Raw genomic sequence first — 14396 nt, 5'->3', positions numbered from 1 at the left:
AAATGCTACTTAAACTACTTTTGTAGTATGTTACATAAAATTTGTTTGATTGCCTAATAAGATTAAATACTACTTAAACCATTTTTAGAGTATATATACAAAATTTTGTTTGGCTTGCCTTAAGACAAAATGTAACTTGAACTAGTTTTTTAGTATGTTATATAAAATTTTATTTGACTTGCCTTAAGTAAAATGCTACTTAAACTAGTTTGCAGTATGTTACATAAATTTTGTTTTTTCTGCCTTAAGACAAAATGCTACTTAAACTAGTTTTATAGTATGTAACATAAAATTTAGTTTGACTTGCCTTAAGGCAACTGCTACTTAAACTAGTTTTATAGTACGTCACATACAATTTTGTTTGACTTCCCTCACGGTAAATTCTACTTAAACTAGTTTTGCAGTATGTTACATAAAATTTGTAAAATGATACTTAAACATAGACTTTATGCACATGTATGTATATGTGTATTATAAGGTCTATGAACTTAAACTAGTTTTATAGTATGGAACATAAAATTTTGTCTGACTTGCCTTAAGGTAAAATGCTACTTAAACTAGTTTTATAGTATATTACATAAAATTTTGTTTGACTTGCCATAGGGACATAAAAATTTGTTTGACTTGCTCTAAGGTAAAATGTTATTACAACTAGTTTGTAGTATGATATATGAAATTTTGTTTGACTTCTTAGGCAAAATAGTGCACAACTACAACTAGTTTAGTAGTATGCTGAAAATTTTTTTTTGGAGATAATAGATTGAAATAAAAGTCAACTTATAAGAAATATAGCCTTATGGCTAAAATTCCAACATCCATACAGTTTGGTATTCGTCTCATGTGCGGCAATCTTTAAAATTCAAATACCCATAATCTAGTAGGAAATATCGATAGGCGAAAATATCGATCTAACCAATAATCATTGGCGTTTTGTCATGTTTACCAAATTGAAGTTGTTTGATATCTGAATTATGTTCCGAGAGCGAGTTACTTCCATTCGTATGTAGGGTATGTCTGTTATAGATCTCCTCAAAATTTATACGGGTTTTGGTCAACAATGCGCATGTCGCCTACTGCTTTGACGTACCTTCTCCCTTGTCGCTGCCCTATTACGTGCGAAATTGTTCAACTAACATGAACGTTTTATAACCTAAAACTCATTTTAAATGTGCTCGACACATTACGACAATAGTTAAATATCGCGATAAATGACTTTGTTCAAAGTGCAATATGTGACTTTCGTTTTTGGAGAATTTTATTAATGGTTTTATTATATTTTATCAGCATCTTTGTGTGATCTGTTCAAAGTTGATGTTATTTAAAAGTGGTTTTGTGCAATTGTAATTATCCACGCAGAACTTGGTTTAAAGGTATGTACAACCTTTATAATTTTGATTATATTAAATATATTGATTTATACTATCATCTTAACCGGTTGTCATCAAACTTATCATTCACTGTTATCGCGGTTTTAAGTGGATTAATATGATGTTCCGACGACAATTCGCAAACCGCTTGATATGTGGGCGTTGTATCGATTAAATAGAAAAAGCCTATATGTGTATTTTATTTACAACGTGTTCAGCTGATTATATACTTTTGCTGGAATATTTTTTTCATAGTTGTCATTTCTATCGGGACCGTGGAAGTGGTTTTGTACATCTTAAGCCCTTTTCTAGACCCTACACATTTTGTCTAGGCCCAAAGCACTTATGGGCGCCCCAAGCACTTACTGTGGATCTTGGTGCTTAAAGTTGTTGGTGTGGATTTTGTTTCAACATAGACACTGTGTGGTCTATCTTTAGCAAATGAAAATGATACACTCGAACTTGAAGTATTTTAGGTTAAATGGTTTAATGATTTTTTTTCTTATATGATGTCTTGCCTTTGCATGCAATCTTTTTCTTACCAATTGAAATATCACCAATAATATGTCATTTTAATTTCATGCACATGTAATTAATAAAGTAATGGATTTTTTAAAAATCTTAAGACAAACACAATGCTATGATACTCTTACATACTATGATATTAACATATAAAAACTAGTTGTAAGTAGCAATTTTCCTTAAGGCAAATTGCTTGAACTAAATAATTAGCTTAAACCATAAGAATTGACATTCAGCTATTTAGGTAAAATGTCCAATTGTTCTTTCAAAATTAAAATTTTCGCTTTTACCAAAATATAATCAATGCGATTTCCGATTGATGTCTCCCGAACATACTGTTCATTGTATAAATTTCGTGGTCTAAAAGTGTATTTCATTTTTATGTAGACGTTAACCATAATCAGTAGTACATACGATACATTTACGTGTATATACTTTAAACTAGAGTTTGATCTCGATGAATTTTTATAGTTTAACCACTTATCGTAGGCCAATAATATTTTATCAAAATAGTAAAAAAAAGTGTCATCAAAATAGTAAAAAAAATATTAGTTACGAAGAAACATCTCAGCCGATTTTTACTTTTTTTCAACGCGATCCCTAACTAATATCTTTCGAACAGTTTTAAAATTTTTAAAATCGATTCAAGATTGTGGGCTAAAACGTAGACAATTTTTTTACACTTTTCTGCATATTACAAAGAAACGACCTGGCCGATAGTCGCGCAAAACAACGCTAGTTCTCATCGAGTTACATTTTCGATTAAAATAAAATCGGCCCAACCGTTTTTGAGAAAAGGTCGAGAAAATCGGCTCACACACACATATACACATTAACACACACTCGCTCACATATGCATACACACATGCACACACTCGCTTGCTCATATTCTTTTTCCAAATTTTGTCCCATTCGATTCAGAATTACTTGAAACGTCAAGAAAATATGAAATTAGCAATTCTCCTTTATTATAACGTTTTGTTATAATATTGATATGAAGATATCCATCCAATATCACAACAATGATTTAAATATTTGTCCCAAAATGAATTGTATAAAACAGTGAAAATATGTATTTGGCATTCGAGTATTTTTTTTATAAAAAATGGAAAATTTATATAGTTCTATAAAGTTTATATGTTCGTTTTGTAAAAAAATTGTATCTAGTGTTGAATATATTTTTATTTTTTCAAATCTGCTGGCCAAAAATTGTCTCGTTTTTAAATTCAGGCATAGCTCGATGTTCTTATATAAGGTGATAAATTAGGAATTTAACTCGAGTTTGCTGTTCACCAAATGCCTTTCATATCTCATATAAATAAAGCAAGTTTCCGATTTTTTCATCTCTTAAATTATAAAAAAAAAATAAAATCACTATTAGAGGCATAGGGTAAACAGACATTCAATGTCAAATTTTTAACCAAAAAGTTAAATTGTTATAAAATTACAAATTCGTTGTCATTCATTTTTTTAACTTTAAGAAATATTACAAACACATACTAATACTAAACAAATTAATAATGATAAAGCGAATTTCGAGGATGACAAACAAGAACATTTATTGTTAAAAAATATCATAAAAATTTTCAACCTTTATATAATACGTCACTGAAGGAATATTTATACATTTTTTTTTAATTTTTTTTATATTTTTTTGTTTGCGACTATTCGTCCATCAGCAAATATTTCGCCGTACTTTCAAAAATGTCTAAATCGAATTGAAATCCATTGATAGGGCGTCCGGGTATGCTTTCAAGTAAAATGTATGACTTTTTTACAATTTTTCAATTGTATCATGCATACCATAATAAAAGTATCATACACACTTTTTATTAAATGTACATCAATTGAGCTTGAAGAGACAAAATTACTTTGGAAATATCTAAATGATTTTGATTGCTTTTACAAAAGGCATATTGTTTTTTCTCTCAATTTATGGACGTAACTTGCTTATGGTTAAACGAGTTATGATAAACCACATAATTGTATATACACTAAAATATATATATATATATATATATATATATATATACAAACACACAAACACAAATAATTTATAATGAAATGTCTCCAGCGTTTTGAATTGCATTACATTGTGACTGAAAGTTATAAGAATACCTGAAAACATCATATAATAAATATCATGATTTCTCACTGTCATGTTTTGTAAAGAATTTCTGCGATTCAAGTTTTTATCTGCATTTACAATTTGTTTGGAAGGCGATTCTTCGTAGTTTGCGAAGGTAATGAAATGCAAAACCAACACCAGCTAAATTGAAATTATCAATACGAAGTGCAAAAATACTCCATTATTATAACACTGTACACCTCAAATGAAACATTAGACATTTTTTATGGAGATATTCTAAAATTTTTTCTATTTTAACTCACTTTTCTGTGTTTACATAACAATTGCTCATAAGATATTATTGTATCTTGATTGCTATTTTGAGGAAAAAAATAAATTATAATACTGTACAGTCTTACTACTATAATCTCTTTGATGGCGATATACAAAACATTTTTTTAATTTTTATATGGTCACACTTTATAACAATATTAATTTTTAACTTCCTGAAAATTAATCACACAGTGGTGATACCCATTTTCACTTGTAAATATCGATCAATTATGTTTCCAAGTTGAAATATAGCAATAAGTTCATTATCACTGTTAGAAATGGGACAACCATTGGGCTGTCGTCTAATAAAAATATATTAATGTATATTATTAGAATAACTCTAATATTGATAACTTTTTATTAGATGCTGCAATGTCGGTAAGGGGTAATTTTACTTGGAAACATATTGCTATCTGCATTTTAAAGTGAAAACCGATGTTACTACTGCTTGGTACCAGGCTGCCTACGACGAGTATCAAAAACTCAAAATTCGTCATTCAACAAAACAACATTTTTGCACATTCTAGTTCTTGTTATCTAATTATTCCCAAATGTCATTGCGCTCTTTTCATCAAAAAATTATAATCAAATATATATACTCACACGCATTCAAAACACAATATAAATATTGCATACATATATACATTCATATAGAAATTCCCATTTTCCCTAAAGTAATCCAAAACCAATAATAAAATCTTGAAACAATGGTATGAAAAATATGCGTAGATTTTAATATGCAAATCATATTGTTATGTAGTTTGCACTATTCAAAAATACGAATTTGAATCTAAACTTTACATACTGCAACTCATAAGGCTATTAGATTTTATTCTAGATGGGTTGTAACAAAGGTCACACACAGTTTTTGACTTCGGATTTCCTCGTGGATTAGTGGTTTCCAATCAGAATTTTGAGATTTTGATACCCGTCTTGGACAGCCTGATGCCAAGTGATAGTAATATCGGTTACTTTTTTTTTACTTTAAAATACAAGTGTTTCCAAGTAAAATTACCCATTACTGACATTGCAGCCCTAATAAAAAGTCCAATCAATATGAATATATTCTAATAATATTTTCACCAAAAAGATTTAAGTCAACCGTTGGGTTGCCATCTATAAGGCCATGTTATTAAGAAGTCAGCACAATAAGTCACAATAATACTATAAAATTCTGATAATTGTTAAATGAAAAAATTTAAAAAAAAAGTCTTCACTTTTTGTCTCCAAGTCTTCTATTATCAAGTGGACAAGATAAATATTTGTATTTATTCAGCCATTCATAAAGAGCATGATGAAACTCCATAAATATTATCTTAAGCTATAGCAAGTTATTTTTTGTCAGATAAATATTGAACATGCGATCTGTCATACCAAATTGATTTCTTCGCCAAATTGATTGCGTTAGTTATACCCATATATTTTTTCATCAATCGAAGTTTTTATATATACAGTATATACGTTAGTTCCATTCAGTATTATAGAACATAAAATATTTTGTGCGTGATCAGTTGTTCAAATCGATCGAAACTGTAATAGCACTGAATGAAATAACATAAACGAATTTTTCTCATATTTCAGATAAGTAAATATGTTAATCAAACTAATTTAAATGATAATCGGAATAGATATAACGGTTTTCAGTTTCGGGCAAAACGCGATTCCATGTTTATATAAAAATGTCCAAACTGCAAACAAAACAATAGTTGTTATTTAGATACACATGTAATGAATGTGAAAATGTAAATGCAAAATATTTTAATTGTGTTAATAAAATATATGTTGTATCGTGTATCATTTGATTTTTGCACTGTAATAATATAAAATAAAATATTATATTTTGATAATTATTATTTGGTAGCATAAATCAATATTACAAATATACTGCCCTGATAAACCACAATATATTGAAATATGTTCCTGCAAGCCTAATAATACGAATTTTGTTGATGAAAATGTAAACTGGTGGTGCATGTCATCGTGCTTTGAAAGAATTTGCTTGAATTTCCCTTACCGAAAATTTTTTTTTTTAAAATGCGTCCAAACTAACATTGAGAGAATTTTGAAATGTTTGAAAAAGTTGAATTTTTTCTATATTTTGAAAATTTTCAATTTTTTTTAAAGCTCTGCGAAGATATTTTAGAGACGATATATGGAAGTCACAGACTAATGCATAAACATTGGTACGGAACCTATAGAAATATAAAGAAAATTTGTACTTATTATTAAAATCTCCATGAAATATCTGATAATTTGATTGGCATTCGTCTAACGATCATTTTTGACCGACAAATAGCATTTTATTACTTTTTTATTAGATTTACAAAACCGCTGGACCTGTCTTCCCAATAATTTAATCAGTTCTTTGTTTTATCAGTAAAAATAAAATGTCATTTGAATCATTCAAATCGGACGCTGCGTTCGTTGATTCGTGTTCTCAAAATCGTCGACGAAAAATTGTATTTGCACATTCATACACACACATACAAGCATTAAAGTTGCAATTGTACATCCTAACCTAGTATTTTTTTCGAGGGAGCAACCCAGAGGACGGCCACGACACGATAATTTGTTTTTTTTGTATTTTGATGAAACATTGTATGACGATAGATGGCAAAGTAACTTCACTTCACGTAAGTGATAATATTCCTATAAAAATTATTCAAGTTGTTATCACAATGTTATAAGTTGACGTCCCTAAAAGTGGATATTATGCACTTGTATTGAATATATAAGAAATCTTAGTACAAGTGGCATTTTGCCCCAAAGCAAGTTGCAAACACTTTTTGACATGTTGAAAGAATTAACATCATGTATACGAATTAAAAATTTGGCGACTTATAACATTTTTTTTTTTTTTTTTTGTTAATTTGAAAATTTGCTTTATTTGACTTAAAATCAATGTATGTATTTAAGTCAAATAAAGCAAATTTTCAAATTAAAAAAAATTGTTATAAGTTGCTAAATTTTAATTCGTATACATGATGTTAATTCTTTCAACATGTCAAAAAGTGTTTGCAACTTGCTTTAGGGCAAAATGCCACTTGTACTAAGATTTCTTATATATTCAATACAAGTGCATAATATCCACTTTTAAGGAAGTCAACTTATAACATTGTGATAACAACTTGAATAATTTTTATAGGAATATTATCACTTACGTGAAGTGAAGTTACTTTGCCATCTATCGTCATACAATGTTTCATCAAAATACAAAAAAAACAAATTATCGTGTCGTGGCCGTCCTCTGGGTTGCTCCCTCGAAAAAAATACTGACATATAACAGTATGCATAGTAATTATCATTTTACAAGCCAGCTGATTGTAAGATGTGTTCAACTTTTATATATGTATATATATACTAACTCGTATTATTTTAATATCCTGATTTGGCCATCACTGGCACTCGTTTGTGAATATCGATACCTACTATATAAAGGATATAGATACCGGTACAGGAATAAACTGTTTGTCGTTTCGCATAAATATCGAGCATCGCCTAAATGGTTTCTTATCGGAGTCTTGCGTTCTTATTGGAATCGTGTATAATTTTTCAGCAAATACTTTTTGTGGTAGTTTAGTTTATGGGTTTGGTTCGAAAGTCGTTTCATTTTTAGTCTATTTATGATACTTGAAAATGCTCGTTTATTTATCGAAATTTATATGAGAATTATTTTTCTGCGAGGTTTGTAAGCTTTAGTTTAGACTTGAGACTATGCTTTTAACTCACCATCGAAGATGTATCTACATTTTTTCAAATTATGATTTTTTTATTCTGAACGATATATATTATAATCGAATGTGCTAAGCTTCTATTCAAATAGGAAACTTAATTACATTTGTTATAAACTGAATGCGTCAATAAAGTATAACTTAAAGACATTTGAGATTTTTGGAGACATTCTTCTTCACCATGCTTTTTGCGTTTAATTGTTTATTTTTCCTGGTAAATTCTATAAGTATTTGACAAAATTTGACTGCACGATATTTTACCAATATGTGAATTATATGAAAATAGTTTTCTTTTTTTAATATAGTTTTTCTCAAAATTTCAGTAAATAATGATAAATATTTTGGTATCTATCTAAAAATTATCAAATAAATCTGTATAAAAGTGTAATATAGTTAAACATTGCATTGCATTGCATTAAGAATTTTAGATTACCTTCAGAATTAAAACTTGCAAAAAAACAATATCTTTTTAGAATTTTTTGCTGCAAGTTTCTTGAATATTTCAAATAATATTAGTTTTTTAATAAATTTATTAGCCATCTTAAGCCTTGTTGTTCTTGTATTCATAATATTATAATTCAAATTTAATTCAAATTCATGGATTCGCTTCATATAAAGCAACTAATTATCCAACCAAAATTACTGATATGCGTCAATTTTTTTAATTGATCTCAATCTTCTGTAAATCGTTCAAATGGCAGGAAAATTTTGAAATCGATGGTTTTTCATGTGATGAATTGAGAAGTTATAATAAGAATTCTTTTCATATGAATTACAATCTGTATATAAGCTTTTATTATTATTAGACTTTCTAGGCTTGGTTGCCCTTTCTAGTTGTAGTTGTATTTTTACATACTTTGGTTTAGTATTTTTTTCCAGAAGACCTATTTTCACTTACAATTAGAAACACATTTTTGATCTATATTTACAAGGAAAAGGATATCACTGCTGCTTGATATCAGGTTGCACGCAACACGAGATTTGATCTCAGAACATTAGGATTACAACGCTAGAGACTCTACCAGTGCACACTCTATAAAGAGAAATTAAGTTTTTCTGTAATACTTATATTGTCGATTGTCATACTCTTTAAAATCATTACTATAAGTTGTATTAAACTAGTGATGCATGGCATCGTGCCTTAAGGCGAATTGCTTGGAACTTCCCGTACCAAAAATTTAATTTTTTAATAAAGGTTTTTTTTGAAACTTTAAAACAATTAGATATTTGAGAAATTTTAAACTTTTTAAAAGAATTGACTTTTTTGAGAAAAAAAATGAATTGAAATATTTTGGAAATTTTTAACATTTTCACAAAGTAATCGCATTGCTTCAGCTGCATAGAGACGAAGTCTAAGGGACAAACAATGTTACGGAACCCATATAAATGTAAACAAAATTGATACAAATTATTAAAAATCTCCATAAAGTATCTGATAATTTGATGTGTTCAATTGCTGAAGATTCTGTTTTGTATTTGGAATTCATGTACAAATGAATTCTAAATGCGAATCATTGTTTGCGAGTCTTCTGACAATTGGTGAAGGCAAGTAATACGACGTCGTATCTAAAATGGATTGAATGCAAACGTAATTAGCGGTATTTACTCCTGTTCTTCTATTGAATGCTTAATTTCGAACAAAACAAGCTCACAAACTATTCCGTACCCAAGTTAATGAGTTGCTCCCGACACTCGTGTTTGGCTTGTTCGAATATGTCGGACGGTTTAGCAAGGGCCTACCTAAAATTCACAAACACACGCCTTATGTTCCCAACCAATATTCTTTAAATACTCCTTTTTGATAGCAGATTTAAAGTTTCACTACGAGCAAGCATTTCAAATACTTGTATGGAACAATCGACTTTACCTAAAAATATTATCAAATGTTTCAATAGTCTTTAAATACTCTAAAAGAAACATACAATATGATGTATAAATTTTTATGCATAGTAATGTATAAGTTGTCTTAGTAAATTATCTAGATTATTTATAAAGATTTTCATCACTTATTTTATCTAATTTTATAAACTTCACTCTGAACGAAGAACTTTTAACTTCCGTAAGTTATAGTAATAGCAAAAAAATCGAAAATGTTTTTTTTGTATATTTTGACATTTCTGGATCTCGTGAGCTTTTTGGCATATCTTAGCAAAAATATATGTATGTGTGTGAGTGTGGATACAATTTTTCGTCGACGATTTCGAGAGCACGGATTACCCGGTTTGAATTATGCAAAAAAAGCATTCGATTCGTATTGACAAGGAAACGTGCTGATTGTTTTTTGTCTATAAAACAGCTACGCAGCGTGATCGCTCTGAAAAAAATTCAAAATTTTCAAAAAAATTTAAAGTAATTTAAAAAAAATCAAAATTATCAAAAATTTTAAAGCTTTTAAAAATGTTAAGTAACGGTGCGAGAAGTTCCAGCAATTTGCCTTAAAGCACGATATCATGCACCACATTATTCATTTATATGCATGTGTGTGTTTGTATGTGTGTATATAAATGATAATTGTCTCCAACAAGAATTGAAATTTACCAAATTCTAAAATGGTGATCAAATTTTCAACTGTTTATTTCAAAAATAAATCTATTGCTTTTTACTATAAGCTAATCAATCCAACTTCCAATTGATCTTTTAAAATACACTTACAATTACTGTAATTGTATTAATTATATATTTCACATTATTCCTAACATCAATGCACGTTTTTATAATTAAACCACTTGTCATAGGACTATAATAATCAATGAAAGACATAATTATAATCCTTGCATTAAAATTTCATTAAATTATTACAGTTTCATTAAAGTTAAAAAAAAACTCTTCAACAATTACAAAGAAAAAAATTGGGATGATTCCTAGCTGTTTCTTTCGAACAGTATTTTAATTGTCGAAATCAGTTCAGATTTTTTTTTCAAAAACTTGAAGTAAAAGTTTGCTTTTATGAGCTAATTATGAAAAAATGGCTTGGCCGATTGTTTAAAAACAAACTAATTAACGCGACTCCTTGAAGAATTGTTTTAAAGTCTCGAAAATAGTGCAGCCGTTTTCGAGAAAGAGTCCACTAATTTTGATGTTACACGATTCAGAATCTGAATTGCCGAGAAAACGCAATATTAGAAAATCAGACTTTCTCGAAAAAACAAAAACTTCTCTTTCGGAAAGTTTAAAAACACTAACATTTTTTTAACAATTTTTCAAAAAGAATTTAAATTTATAATTTCTGGGGTTAAACTAACATTTTCTAATTTAATTTTTTTTCAAATTCTTCGAAAAATTTTAAATTCTTAATTACTGAGGTTTCCAAATATTTGGAATCTTTTTCAAACTTGTTAAATATTAAATTTATTCATATAGAATTTGTTCTTATTAAAATAAGCGCTTAGTACTAGTAAGCATACTAGATCTTATAATTTGTGTTCGATTCTTGGATGAAGTATAAGTAAAGTATCGAAACTCACGTGATGAAATCTCTCATTTTTGAAAAAGTTTTCCTTTCGCGAAAACCAATACAATACTTGATGTTAGCCGTTACATCATAGGCGCATTAATTTATTATATAAATATTTTTGACTCGATTTTTGAAGGTGTATACATTCCGATGCAACGGTTTCATTCTATAAATAGAGCTGAAATAATGCCAAGTTTTTAACTAATAATAGAAATCACACACTTGCGAGGAACAATCCTAATGCCTTAGTGTGAGTATATGGTATAAGTATCCACTTCGTGATACTAATATCTAATTTCCAATTAGGAGTCTGGTTAAGAATATCTAATTAATTAATTTTGCTAATTTGTCATTCAGGCGGATAAGCGAGTTTCATTTTCTGGACATCGTTTGGTAATAAACTTCTCATTAGAAAGGAGGTTTAGTAGTGCGATGAAATTTATTTACTAAATAAAATAATGTAATAGAGACTACAAACTTATTTACTCTATTCTATATCATCATTTCAATCAATTGATGAACCTAAAATAAACGTCGTTTCTGTTTATTTCACATAATACATTGTAAAACTGTATAGAAAAGTTTGAATTTGAAGATGGTTGAAATATGTAAGCGGAAATATGTGTTATTTAGCTTCGCTTACATTTTCACAACGATTGTTGTAAAAAATAATTTATTTTCGAAATTTAGGCTCCTTAGGGATATTTTTTATAGAGCCACTTTTCGGTTATTGTGGTTGACTTTCATTAATTTTGTTAATTCATACTTCGAAACCACAGTATAAATAACACAATTACCTCAAGTTTTCAAGATTTTTTTTTGTTAGACCACAAACCTCGCGGCATCCGAGTCGAAAGGGTTAATTCAATGCGCTTTTACTGGCTTTTACTTACTTTTGATGGCACTTGTTAACACACTTCAGCATTTTTTAAGGTGAGGGCCTCAAAGGTTACCGTTTTTGAAAGTTTTAAATTTAGAGGTTATGAATGGGTCTGAATTCTTGAAAACTTCGGACAGTTGTGGTATTTTTTTACTGTGGTCTTAGAAACGTTATTAAAGGTTACGGTTACAAAGTTTAAATAAACAAAATTAATAAAATTAACCACATAAACCAAAAAATGGTAATAATTTTATCAAAGTCCTAGGTTGCACTTAAAAGATCATAATTTTCAAATAACGTGATGTTTTTTTCCAAATTTTTTCAGAGTAGTTAAGGTCAATATTATCTATCACCCCGCTTAGGCTTGACGTCAAGGTCTGGGCACTCTTTACATATATATATTAGGGTGGTCCTTAATATGGACATTTTCGAATTTCCTTGCTCCCAAGGGCTCAAATGGTTCCAAATTGATAAAAAAAACAATTCTCTGAAAGTTTTAGCTCTTAAATATTGTTTATTAAGATAGAGCGCATTTCAATCAAAGTTTTGTAGGGAAATAATAGCATGAAAAATTTTTCAAAAATTTTGCAAAGCGTCGAATTTTCAATAAAAAATTAACACGAATTTTCACTTTTAATTCATTTGTCGCTAATTTGTACCTGAATTTTTTTTTTAATTTTCAAAATTTTTTCCATGCTATTTCCATACGAAGTTTGATTGAATTGCGCACTATCTAAAAGTTAATATTAAGGGGCTAAAACTTTCAGAGAATAGTTTTTTTATTAATTTGCAATCATTTGAGCTCTTGGGAGCAAGGAAATTCTAAAATGTCCATATTAAGGACCACCCTATTATGTATGTATGTATGTATGTATGTATATGCATGTATATGTATATATGATACTGATATAAATAATCCACGGAAGTTTATAAGCATCTTCTTTCACGGATTGAAGACACAGCATTATTCCTCAATAATAAAAGTAGAACAATACCTTTGTACTTTGAATTGCTTGTTAGCTTTGAGAATTATCCCTTTGAACGTATATTTCGCATCGATAGATTGCGAGTCAAGTTCTTCTTTAAGAGTCTTGATTTGAAAACTCAATTGGAGAACGGTCCCAAAATGTGGGCGGAAAACAACTTATTTTTGCTAATAGACAAAGGCTAAAGCGTCCTCAATCTGATGTCACGGGCACACGTTTTAAAATATACTATATTTTATTGCTCAATTCTGGCATCCGAAACCTTTGGCAGAACCGTATTTATTTAAATGATGAATAATAATTATTTTCTTTAAACACTTAATTAATTAATGCACAAAGCTATTTATAGCGGTAGTGATAGGTTCATAGTGACTATAACGATTCATCATATAAGTTGGAGTATTAATATGAACGGGAATGTATCTCTGTAGTTTTTATGTCAATAACAGAAATTGTCTTAAAATATTAATTTTTATGATTATGCTACCAAAGGATTCAATATATATTTTGTTCAGACTTGCAATCTCGTGTCTCTAGTTCAAATGTGCATTTTAGACAAACTTTCATCAAGCCGTAGTATTCTCTATTTTTACTTGACAATATACCTCACAATATATTTTCAAATGAAATAAGAACTTTTCGGTATTGCTATGAAAAGTCAAAATATAACATTATTATTAGAAAAAGGACAACCGCTGGATTCCTTTCTAAAACAATTTTTATATGAAAAAAGCCAAGTAACGTAGTTTTTATTTTACAGCAGAATTGGACCATAAGTTTACTAAAATATATTTAACTTCTCATAGGGTAGGTATCGTAATGGTTCAAAAATCGAAAATAAAAATTTTTGCTTTTCTCGACGTTTTGAAGGTTTCTGAACATTTTGGCATATCTCAGAAAAAATGGATGTGTGTGTGTGTTTTGTATGTCCGCATTTTTTCGTCCACATTTTCGGGCGCACGGATCAACCGATTTGAATGGTTCAAAAAACATTCGATTCCTATTCATAGCAAAGACAGGTCTAGCCGTTACGGAGATACGGAGCAAAGAGTGCA

The 14396-nt window shown here is 28.9% G+C and overlaps 1 protein-coding gene across 2 annotated transcripts in view; it reads left to right on the top strand.

Moving 5' to 3' along the window:
* Positions 1 to 1189: 1189 nt before the first annotated feature.
* The window catches only part of LOC113377120 (tyrosine-protein phosphatase non-receptor type 13-like), a 267073-nt gene continuing 253866 nt past the window's right edge, over positions 1190 to 14396 (top strand). For both annotated transcript variants that reach the window (XM_026617326.1, XM_026617325.1), the window contains exon 1: positions 1190 to 1370. The gene's annotated coding sequence lies outside the window, so the exon portion shown is untranslated. The remainder of the gene's footprint in view (positions 1371 to 14396) is intronic.

Source organism: Ctenocephalides felis, unplaced genomic scaffold (genome assembly GCF_003426905.1).
Source record: "Ctenocephalides felis isolate EL2017-DRISC unplaced genomic scaffold, ASM342690v1 CF-g0.4_SCAFFOLD_01886, whole genome shotgun sequence".
Lineage (NCBI taxonomy): Eukaryota > Metazoa > Arthropoda > Insecta > Siphonaptera > Pulicidae > Ctenocephalides > Ctenocephalides felis.
Note: the sequence above shows the minus strand (reverse complement) of the source record. Positions and strands in the feature narration are given on the sequence as shown.